Here is an 11,242-nt window from a genome sequence, read left to right on the forward strand (position 1 = left end):
CAAGAGTGCACCCATCCAAGCCATGAGCAGTCAGTTTCTCCAGGAGAAGGCTCTGGGAGACATTGTCAAAGGCTTTACTAAAGCCCAGAAAGGCAATATCCGTAGTCTTTTCATAATCCACTAAGCAGGTCTCCTTGTCATAGATGGAGATGGAGTTGTTTGAGCAGGCCCTGCCTTTCAAGAAGCCATGCTGGGCTGGGCCTGAGTCCCTGGCAGTCCTGTATGTGCAGCATGTTGGCACACAGGATGATCTGTTTTGTGACCTTCCCTGGCACTGAGACTGACAGGCCTGTAGTTCCCTGTGTCCTCCTTCCAGCCTTTTCTGTAGATACACATCACATGTGATAGCCTCCAGTCAACTGTGACTTCTCCAGCTCTCCAGGGCTGCAGGTAGATGATGGAGAGTGCCTCAGGGAGCACCTCTGTCATCTCCTTGGATACCATTGGGTGGATTCCATCTGGTCCCATAGACTTGTGCATGTCTGTGTGGTACAGCAGGTTCTGACCACTTCCCCTTAGATTCTGGAGGTTTCATTCTGCCTCCTGTCACTGTTTTCCAGCACAGGGGATTGGGTACCGTGTGAACAGGTTGTAGCAGGGATTTTTATCTGGCATGCATTTCTTCATTTTCATGAAACTGATGTATAAGTAGCATAGGATAAATCTTATAATTTTTGCTGAAAATTAAACTTTTAACAGAGATTGAGGAATTAATTCTTTAATTAAAAGCAAAGGATGATTGTTAGGAATACCTAATAATGAAAAAAATTCAGATATCATAAGCTTTATTTAATCTTTTCTACATAATAAGATGTTGACAGAAATATTGTATTCATTCTCTAGTAAGTGCTGCTCTAATTTCTTTACTTTTCTGTAACTGCTAGCCATGCAAAAATAAATCTAAAGATTGTTCAATGCCTTTTGGGCAGACAGGCGTGATAAGCACTTTTTTCCAGATGTACAACTTACTGCAATCTCTGTTCTGAATAATGAAATAAAACCTTAAAATGTAATATTTTTTTCAACTGCTTGTAGAGTGTGTAAAAAAAGTGTTAAGCCACAAGGCAAAATTCGGATATCTATTAAAACAAGGACTACCAAAATGCCATAACTTCTTGTTAATCTAGTATTAAAACACTGTCCTCTGGTCTGAAGCCTCCACATAAAGAATGCTCCAAGTCCTTTACAGGGGCATTACATGATCTGTCTTCCATCAGAGCTGAACTCAGGGATTTTTAGTGTCAACAAATTAAAGGAAATGTCATGCAACTGTCTTGCCTAACAGCCTAGCTCAACGGGGAGCCCAGCAAGCTCACTTCAGCTGAAATAACCTCAAGATCAACACACAGTTTCAGATATGCAAACAGGCAGAAAAGCAAGGTCAAGCAACAAAACACTGAATGATTCACAGTCTTGAGACAAAATTTCATGCCTAATGATGCTGATATACACGTATTCCTTCTACAACACAAGGAATAACTGTAAATCACACAATTCAGTCTCAGTAAATCAGGATCTGTGTTCACTGAAGGAAAAGTTGACAAATCTAAGTAATAAGATGGGCTGGCTGGGCTTTTTTTCTTTTGCCTTTTAAAATTGGGCTGCTGTTGTATTGTGTCTGCTGTGACAACCAACCTAATTCCATCTTTTTCTGTTCATTACTATCTAGACAAACATGAAAAATTGAGGGGTTTGGATGTCTCAGTTCTAAGGATTATACTAACTATACTATCTAGCTCTTTACTATTCTAGGCATGGCTAAAGATGATTTTTAGAGGATGAGTTAAAAGGATTTATTAAGTTTGCTGCAGTGGTTTAAGAGTTTGTTGTGTGCAAATTGGTGGTAGAAATCTTAAAACTGTTGATTCTATGAACAAGGAGAAGACAGAGTATATCTACCCTATAAAACACTAATAGTAACTTGCATCAACTGGGCACTGACTTTTCATATAAAGTTAGGAACACTTAACTGAGAATGAAAATACCTGATAGTTAAGTTCTGTCATTGTGGAACTGGAACTCCTGAAAAAAATCACTTTGGGTGATACTTTCAAAATACCATACTTGTGGTTAAAATTTCCAAAAGACTTTATGCAATTTTGAAACATAATTTACATTTGAAAAATTATATGGAATTTAAAATCTCATTGCAATTCAATAATACATAAGCTCTTCAGTTAATTATGCATTTAAAAAATATGGGGTCTTGAGTTAATTAGAAAATTTTTGAAATTTTACTTTTAATATAAACCCAAACCTAAAGACACAATGTATTTTTGTTTAGGAGTATTATTATTGAATTATATAATAGAAAAACACACTTGACTTTTTAAAATATTGCCTTCTGACCCCCTGCTCTGAGTTCATTCAGCTATAATTTTGAGATATACAATACATGCATAACATGTAACATTGGTATCTAGAAATGCAAGTATGAAGATGTATCTAAAATGTTGTATGTTTATTTCATTCACACATTATATGCAGTAATTCCTTACAAAAGCAGACTTGTCCTGTAATGTGATCTGATGTGACCATTAAATCACAGATAAAGTATTAATAATTCATTTTGTATTAAAATAGTAATACTTCAGCTCCTATTTATACTCTCTGAAATGTTTTTAAAGTATTTCTTTATCCTAATATTCAAGAGACAAATTAATAAGCACTAAAAAATTCCTAGTCTCTGCCACATTTTTTGTGAAAGAAAACATGTTTCTGCTGATGTCTTAAAGAACCCAAAGATATTTTATCTTCTTTTTAGATGTCCAGTAATGGTATTTTGCAAGTTTCAAAATACTGCAAAATACTGAGAAGTGATGTCTCCATTATTTTTTTCAGGTAAGCTGTTTTAAAATAATCTAAATAACATTGCAACTCCTGAGACTCTTAGGCTTAAGTCAAAATAAGAAATTCAGGAGGTGGTTTCAGTATCTTCTGCCTATGGCAGGAAACAGTTTGTCTGACGAGACAGTACTTCCTGTCCATTGCCCTAGAAGGATCAAACATAAAATCCCACATAAGACAGAACATCTGTTTATCCCCACAATCTCTTCCCCATTCATCCATGCAGGCTGGATGTTTATTCATTCTGAGTTTTCTTTCATCCATCAGGAAGGAATTGTGGAAAGCCATTAAGACAACCTGTAGAGCTCCATGTGTAACTGAGTGACATTCTACAGCCACTGCAAAGCACATGCCTGTTTTGAGTACTGCTTTCTTGCCCTAGTATTAACTATAAATAGTTACTTTTGGGAAAATACACTCTTATACAACACTGAATTCAAGGGGAGTATAAATGCTGACTGAATAAGATATTCTTAGCAGCAGCTGACAGATAGTTTGATCTTTGTTCATTAGTAGCAGTATTAAATTTGTCTAAATAAAGCCTTTCCTAATTAGCTTTAGTGACAAAAGGGAGTCTTCTAAACCACATCTTCCAAATTGGCTGCAGGGAGAGATTCCAAACTAGACTCAAGGCACCATGTAAAATATTCTACTGTAACTCATCTCCTGCTATTGTAATTCAGGTTCCTGTTAAGCTTATTAATTCAGAAGGAGTCCTAATGATAATATAATCCTCTTATGTTTGTAGTGTTTTTCTTTTGCAAGAAGTGGGGTAGAACTGCCAAAGTGCTATCTAATGAGTCATTAAATTCATTTATAAATAGTGAGAAAAAGAGGCCAAACAGGCATAATTTAGGATTTTGCTTCAACAGTTTAACAGGATTTCCTGCCTTTTTTAGATTTGGCCAAATAGTCTTTGAGAATCTTGATTTGTAAAAGATCAAGTAATTTTGCTTCTCATTATGAAGATTTAACTGAGTTTATAATCCTAAAACAAACTGGTCTTAGAGAATACACTACAGCAAATACAACCATTTTAGTCATGGCTGACACATCGAGTGATGTACCAGTAACTCCTGTCCTCATAAAGTGCCATTCATTAGTCCTGATCAAACACTTGTATTGTCAGTGAGTTATCACATTCATATTTAATAAAGGACTTCAATTTCTGTTTAGATTTCAAAATTTCACCTAAGACAACATGAGTTACACATTTATGCTAAGATAAGGATGTATTCGTGATTTTTTTTAAATTGTGGTCAACAAAATGGAGATGTATAGCTGTATTAACCTATTTTCTTACCTTTATTTTCCTTATTTTTCTTTATCAAAAGATAGAAAAACAAAATAATTATATCACTGTTGTCCTTACTTCATGCATATATAATAAGAATTATTCATATTATTAAGAACTAAAAATATTTTATCAGTTTTTAAGCATCCACTATTTTATAGCAATTTTTAAATGCAGAAATTGGAAATAAATATTCTTGTATTTACAAGCTACGCCTTCTGAAAATCACTGGATTACATTTGTTTGTTTTTTTACTAGAAAAGGAAGCAAGATAAAATTTGTCAGAGTACTGGATTTATACAATATACAAATTCTATCAAGACATTGAAAACAGTAAAGATAGCCAAGAATGTAGAATGCCATCATGACTCTTGTCATGCTGAAATTGCCATTTCATTATTCATTTAATTATTCATTCATTATATTTTATTTACTGTGTTCCTAAGTTAATTTTTTTGTGTATGTTACCATTCACTTTCAAATGTTTTTGAGACCTGCACTTTCTACATAGAGCATGTAGTGCATATAGTATCTGACACTTCATTAAACACCTAAAGGCATTTTGACTCAAAATCTGTAATCATGTAATCACTTTTAAATGAAGAAAAGAACTTATGAGCATTCCCAGTTCATTAGTCACTAGATAGTTTCTGTATAAATTCTATCTCTGCAGTAGGGACTGAGATCATTTGGGTCAAGCTTCCACGTGGTTAATTTCAAAAAATATATGCCTCAAGAGTTGTTAACAGTTTTAACCCTTCTCTGTAAAAGTCCCACATGAAGACTGACCCATTTGATGCATCAGCTATTTTTAACCTGTCTATCCAGGCTCCACAGTCACACTGATCTCCAATTTCTGCAGCATTCTTATTTTAAACAGAAAGCCAGACTTTGGAGCACTGCTTTGCCAGTATTTTCAACTGTTTGCTACATACTGCATGCTTTTTTGGGAAAAGGCCAATAGTGGCTGAGCATCAAAGGTGGAATCATTTGTGATAGCCACCTTGGGATTTCTGATGGCTAAAAGGAAGGTGTTTCTCTAGTGAGTTAAGGAAAGTTAATATTAAAAGGTCAGATGTGATATAATTAGCTTGAAAAAGTTCAAGCTAAATTCAAAAAAGTTCAATTCAAAAAAGTTAATTGAATAATAGACATTTCATTCTATTCTTTGCAGCTATGCATTGTAAAATTCTAGGAGTTCTGCCAGTGTACCCCTTTTAAAAGGGCAACTAAAAATAATATCTTTTGGAGAAAAAACAGATTATCCTCCCATTTGTATCAGAGAATGATCACTTGCTTTGTCTTTCCTTGAAAACATGGATCTGAATATGGAAGGACACAAAATCATGCAACCATGCTTAGATCAGTTGGTGCCTTTTGAACTGCCCTGTTTAAATCCTAAGTTTCTTGAGATTTGAACTACTTCTCATTTTTATTTTACTCAGGATCAGCATAGGTCAGTGAGACATATCTGTTGTGTATCTGTAAGCAGCAGTTTATGATAACTACTCTGAGAGAGTGTCAGAGTAAAATAAAAATAATTGTAAACATTAGCGAAGTTTAGTCATAACATTGAGAAAACAAACTGTGTGGCTCAGTTAAAACAATTCCACTCCTAAATTCAAGATTTGATTGGCAAGCAAACCTTCCAATCTTCATAGTGTGAAATGAAACCTGAAGATCATAAATGCAACTAGAACACTCATCAGAAAACGTTTTGCATTTAATTGCTTGCTAGTTGAAACTAATTGCAATTCAAAACACAGAGATTTACTTAAGAGCCTAAATTGGAACCATGGGGTCTATTCCAACACAGCATAAATCTGGAAAATTGTAGCTTGTCACTAAATAGATTCATTTGCTGTGGTGGTATAGTACAAGAAGAGACAAGTAGCAAAGGGAGGATGTGGCAATTACGTGTTTCAGTGATAATAACTTAATAAGTGACTCTGGGGATCTTTACGTTTTGGGTGGTAGAGAGAGATCTTCATTCCCAAAAGTCAAAGTGCTTTCCTATAGAACTTTTACACAAACACCATTCATATGTTGTGATCCCTATTTACTTAACTTCTGAAATAAAGTATTAAAACTCAGCTAAAGGAACAACATAACTTACTGTAGAGAATCTGCCTGGACCTCTACACTCAAGGACTATCGAGTCTCAGACTAATGTTCTATAAATGTTTTCTGAATGGCCAGGACACACAGCCTAGAAACTGTATTGAAATTAAGCATGTTTTTATGTGTTTCATGTATCCTCTTGAGAGCTGCTTAGACATGGATATTGTTCCTGAAAGAATTTAAGTTTAAATTTAAAATGCAACTGGATTCAAAAGAGGGCATAAGGGACATAATCCATACAGTGCAAAGATTCCTGAACCAAGAAGTAGTGTTTGTTGGTCCTGCTAAACTCAAGTGTACACTTAGACTATGCCTGGCTCCAGAGCTAGGCTGAGTGCTGAATTCTAACTCAAATTATTCCCATACCACCCCCCAAAAGAAGCTTTAACTAGCAAATTCTTCTTGGACTCAGAGCACCTGTATGTTTTCTTTGAAACTAGGTCACTGTTCAGGATTTAGTAGAAAAGCAAAAAGTGATCCACCATCTGCAAAATATGCAACCAAAGTCCTCATCTCATGAGGAGCAGTTCAAACCTGTTAGATATTTGTATGAACGGCATCAGCAATGGATTAACTACTACTATAGGTAACTAGGCATTGTCCCATGCTGCATAGCTGATATTATCATAGGAAATAAATCAATAGCCATGACCTACTAGATTTCAAGCTATTCAGGCTACAATTAGCATTAGTATTATTTTCTGCAGATTCCACAGTTCATTAGCAAGACTTGACAGTCCTGACAGCTGGTGCTTTGGAGCACTGCTGTATAGCATTCTTCAGTGACCTTGATGAACCTTTTAAATCACTTTAGCTCTGTTTTGAAGAACAGATTGTCCATGCTGAATTTATAACCTGCACTGCTACTGAGGCAGCTTTCTTGGCCAGCTTCTGTCTCCCAGTTTCTGAACATCTGCTATTCAGAAAATCTAAGTCATCACCTGAATAGTGGATGAACTTATAGGTAGCCAAGTTCATAAGGACATAATTTGCTTTATTTCCCATATAATATAACAGGGATAATATGAATTTTCTTAATTCCGATTGTAGTGTGCTTTACAAAATTAGCTTAACTGAAAGTGAGCTTTTCATCATGTAAATATACCAGCACAGTCAGCAATCCCTGAAACTGCTACAGAAGTATTTACTGTCATGCCCTAGAAAAAATGAACTTCAGTTCCTTTACAGTCTTAGTTTTTTTTGTTTAATTTCACTGTTGTTTCCTTGCCAGCTAGCAGCATCCCTCTCCATAATCCTGCATTCTCCTGTGAGTCAGAACCAATTTTGTCTGTCACTATAGATTTAGGATTTTTGGACAATTGCCCAGACACTCAGCAGAGTCGCGTTTCTCCTTTGTCTTTCCAGTCAGTATGCACTAAGTGCTCATAAGTCACATTAACTAGAATTGAGGCAAAACAACAAATTGAATAAATAAATATAATGACTGGCAGGGAGAGCAGAGACCTGTTTATAATTGCTTGGTTTGCTGAGAACATGAATGTTAACATGACTCACTCAAGGGCAATTATTTTGTAGCTTCTGACAGGTGTGATATGGTAGTGTTGATTTTGGCAGATATCTCTAGTACAAGTGCTCTAGTCGACCTTGAAAAATCTGGTGTCAGCAGTCACTACCATGGCCCTGATGCTGATCCTTCTCTTCTATAAGAAATGAAACTTTAGTCCTTTTCACCAATATTTTTAAAAAATATCCCCAGCTTACCTTATATCTTTGATTTTTTTGGTTTATTTTGGTTGGTTTTTGGTTTGTTTTTTTGCTTTTTTGGGGGTTTTTTGGTATTTTTTTTGTTTTGTTTTTGTTTTGTTTTTTTTGTTTTGTTTTGTTTTGGTGGGTTTCAGGGCTTTTTTTTTTTTTTTTTCCCTATCACTCTCAGAATCATAGAATCATTAAGGCTGGAAAAGACCTTTAAGATCATTAAGTCCAGCTGCCAAAATAGTACCACCACTATGCTCACCATTAAACCATGTCCTCAAATACCATATTCACATGTTTCTTAAACACTTCCAGGGATGGTCACTCACTTCCCTGAGTAGTTGCTTTACAACTTATTTGGTGAAAAAAATTTCCTTAACGTGTAGTCCATACCTCTCCTGGTGTGATATCCCACTCCTTTTCAATATTTCCAGCAGATAATAGTGTGCTTCTCCCCCTTTTTGTGCACAAATATTAACAGATACTTAAGAATTATCTTTATTCATAGTAACTCAGATCTTTGGGTGAAACTTTCATTTCTCAGTATTTCCCCCTGAAGTTCCCACAGTATCTGGGAGCAGTGGTTATTCATGGTTATTGCACAGGGCTATTTCCATTCTCTGACTAAGTATCAAGCTCTGGCAACTTGTAATCAACAAAGTTTTGCTGACTTGTCATGAGAATAGTGATTTGAACACCAAGAGTATTTTAAAATTAACTGGACATTGGATAACTGGGCATTAAAATTAACTGGTTGGATAAAAATAAGTATTTAGCCCACCTTAAAAGTCAAGCACTTTAAATGTATCTGGTTTTGGCACCAAAGTGTAAACTTTTTAAAGCTTAACTTGGCTTCTGAACACAGTCATTTAAGGAAAATTCAATTAATTAAACATTACAGAAAAAGTCCTTAAATGGGGACATAATTTCAGCTGAAATAAACTCATTTTTCTTACAGAGAAATGTTCAAGGAATAGTCTTTTTTCTTTGCCAAGCTCTGATACCTATTGACCTTCAGGTGAGTGTAAAGTAGACTGCAGCTATCACTGCAGTCTTGTCTTAAAGTTTAAGCTCCCAGAATTTAAAAGAACCCAAGTGATGTGGAATAACCAAATACGTTTTGTGCTCTAATTATGAACACACACGGATTAGAACTCCTAGGCAAAATCAAAGACTGATTTCTTCCCTAGTATTTAAAGTGTACTATGTTTAAGAATATTCTAATACACAGTAAAAAATAATTATCAAAATATCCATTGGAAGCTTTAGCAAAGACAATGAAACTTTTCCCCATGTTGCAAGAAAATGTGCAAGAAAATTCTATTGTCCCGAGAATGTTGCAAAGTGAGCTTAAGTGAAATTCTTGCCTTACACAGCAGTCTTTCATAGCATGCTATAACTAGTAATCTGCCCAGGATCAGAGCCAAAGAGGGATTAACCCATCACAGAAAGACATTCTATTTTCAGCAGCAGGCATAAATGCCTAGTGACTGAACACACTGAGCTTTGTGCAATATGCTGCTGCAGCTTGCTGCTTGGTGAAAAAGGGTACCTTAATTTATCTTAAGTTCATAATGCTGTGTTGATGTATCACACCTGTTAAATTCATGTTAGTGCAGTAAACTGGTAGATCAGATACGTCTTCCAAAATCCTTCTTTGGTGATTCTTGCAGTTTAGAAAACACAGCTACGTCTTAACAGCAGAATCAGATTCTTCTTACCATCTTGGAAGGTCCCTACATCTAGAAGAGGACTGGTCAGCTGATCCATTTTTTTATTCCTTTATTAAACTGACTGTTGTACTGTTTATTGCAAGTGACCTTAGTTCCCAGAGAAATATGCTTTAGTCCTTGTACTAGAATTCATGAATTTGATACAGGGATTGGAAAAATATTTCTGTGTAAGGGACATGTGTGCACTCTTTCGAGCTATTATCTGTGGCTTCACAGATCACAACACATGTAAGACTGCAGTTACTTCTCTAGAATGTTCTACACCTGGCTGTGACAAGGTGTCTGACATAAGACTGCAGTGGCTCAAAAAAGCTACTCAACAATCAAGAGAAATGCTCATAGTTGGGTGGGAAATACTACAAATCTAATATTTTAGCTATGTTATCATAGAAGCATTTCTGATCAGCATTGCTCAGATGACAGACCAAGGAATATAACTAACAGATCCAAAAGTCATCTTGAGAATTAAGTACTTCATGTTACTTTGTAAAATGCACGTTAACCCCTTTGAATTTATTCTGGTAGTTCTTTGCTATTATTGATGTTAAAGCACAATTAAAAGTATTCTCTGGAATTAATGGGTCTGTGAAGATCTGTCTAATGCTGGTTTTATGAAAATTTACAATTTAAATAAGCCAAGAACTTGTCCTGCATCTAGATTTGTTCGTCATTAAAATGTTTCTGAAAATCATATCCACTCATTTTCATACACTTTAAAGTAATATTTCCTAAATTAGATGTATTTTCTCATTTTGTGCAGTAGAAAAAGATTAGCTATTTCCTATTCTGCTAAATTTTCATAAATGGTTGTATGATACTGTCTTATTTAAGGCACATCAATTAATCTCTTTTCTGAACACCCAGTTATTTACCTCCATTTGTCCAATGTTCATAACTCCTCACAAATATTATTCATATTCATTTTCGTTACTGTGGAAGCTGGTATTTTTGTCAGATACAAAAATATCAGAATTCTGCACTATTTTGGATTCTCAACTTCAAATCCTTCTGCAAAGAAATTGTAGTTCTGTGCATCTATGTACAAAAGATAGGTTTCGGTTTTAGTTACAACTTTAAATGCCCAGCCTTTCCAATTAAGTGATCAGCAACATGATTCACATCTTCTGAAATGAATGACTGTGTGTTGAAAGCCAGTCTAAATTTACACTACACAGAAACTATGTGAGAGACTCAAGGGTAGAATCCAGCTCCCTAGAGTGACAGTCCATTTTTTTTTTACTTTTTTACGCTTACCCATTCTCCTATATATCTCACAAATTCTCCAACAAATGGAACAGTTATCCCAGAGATAGCAAACTAATTTAGCCACAGTACAGATCTACCTGGTGCACTGAAGTAGGCATGGCTGAGGGGAAAATGGTGTGTGATCATGTCATTTTAGATCAGAACTCCATAGGTTACAAAACTAGAAGGGCCCATCTTGATCATCCAGTCTGACAACCTTTATAGGAATGGGCCATGGGAACGGCTCAGAATGAATTCTGCTTTCATAATGCATAAGTACAGAGGAACA

General features: G+C 35.4%; 1 long non-coding RNA gene across 1 annotated transcript; it reads left to right on the plus strand.

The window, feature by feature from the left end:
• The first annotated feature begins 497 nt into the window (after window positions 1–497).
• LOC128790152 (uncharacterized) lies at window positions 498–9,782 on the plus strand. Its single transcript, XR_008431644.1, has 4 exons — window positions 498–588; window positions 2,765–2,841; window positions 8,934–8,993; window positions 9,649–9,782. It is a non-coding gene; the product is annotated as an uncharacterized LOC128790152 (long non-coding RNA).
• The last annotated feature ends 1,460 nt before the right edge of the window (window positions 9,783–11,242 follow it).

This window comes from Vidua chalybeata, chromosome 6 (assembly GCF_026979565.1).
Source record: "Vidua chalybeata isolate OUT-0048 chromosome 6, bVidCha1 merged haplotype, whole genome shotgun sequence".
Lineage (NCBI taxonomy): Eukaryota > Metazoa > Chordata > Aves > Passeriformes > Viduidae > Vidua > Vidua chalybeata.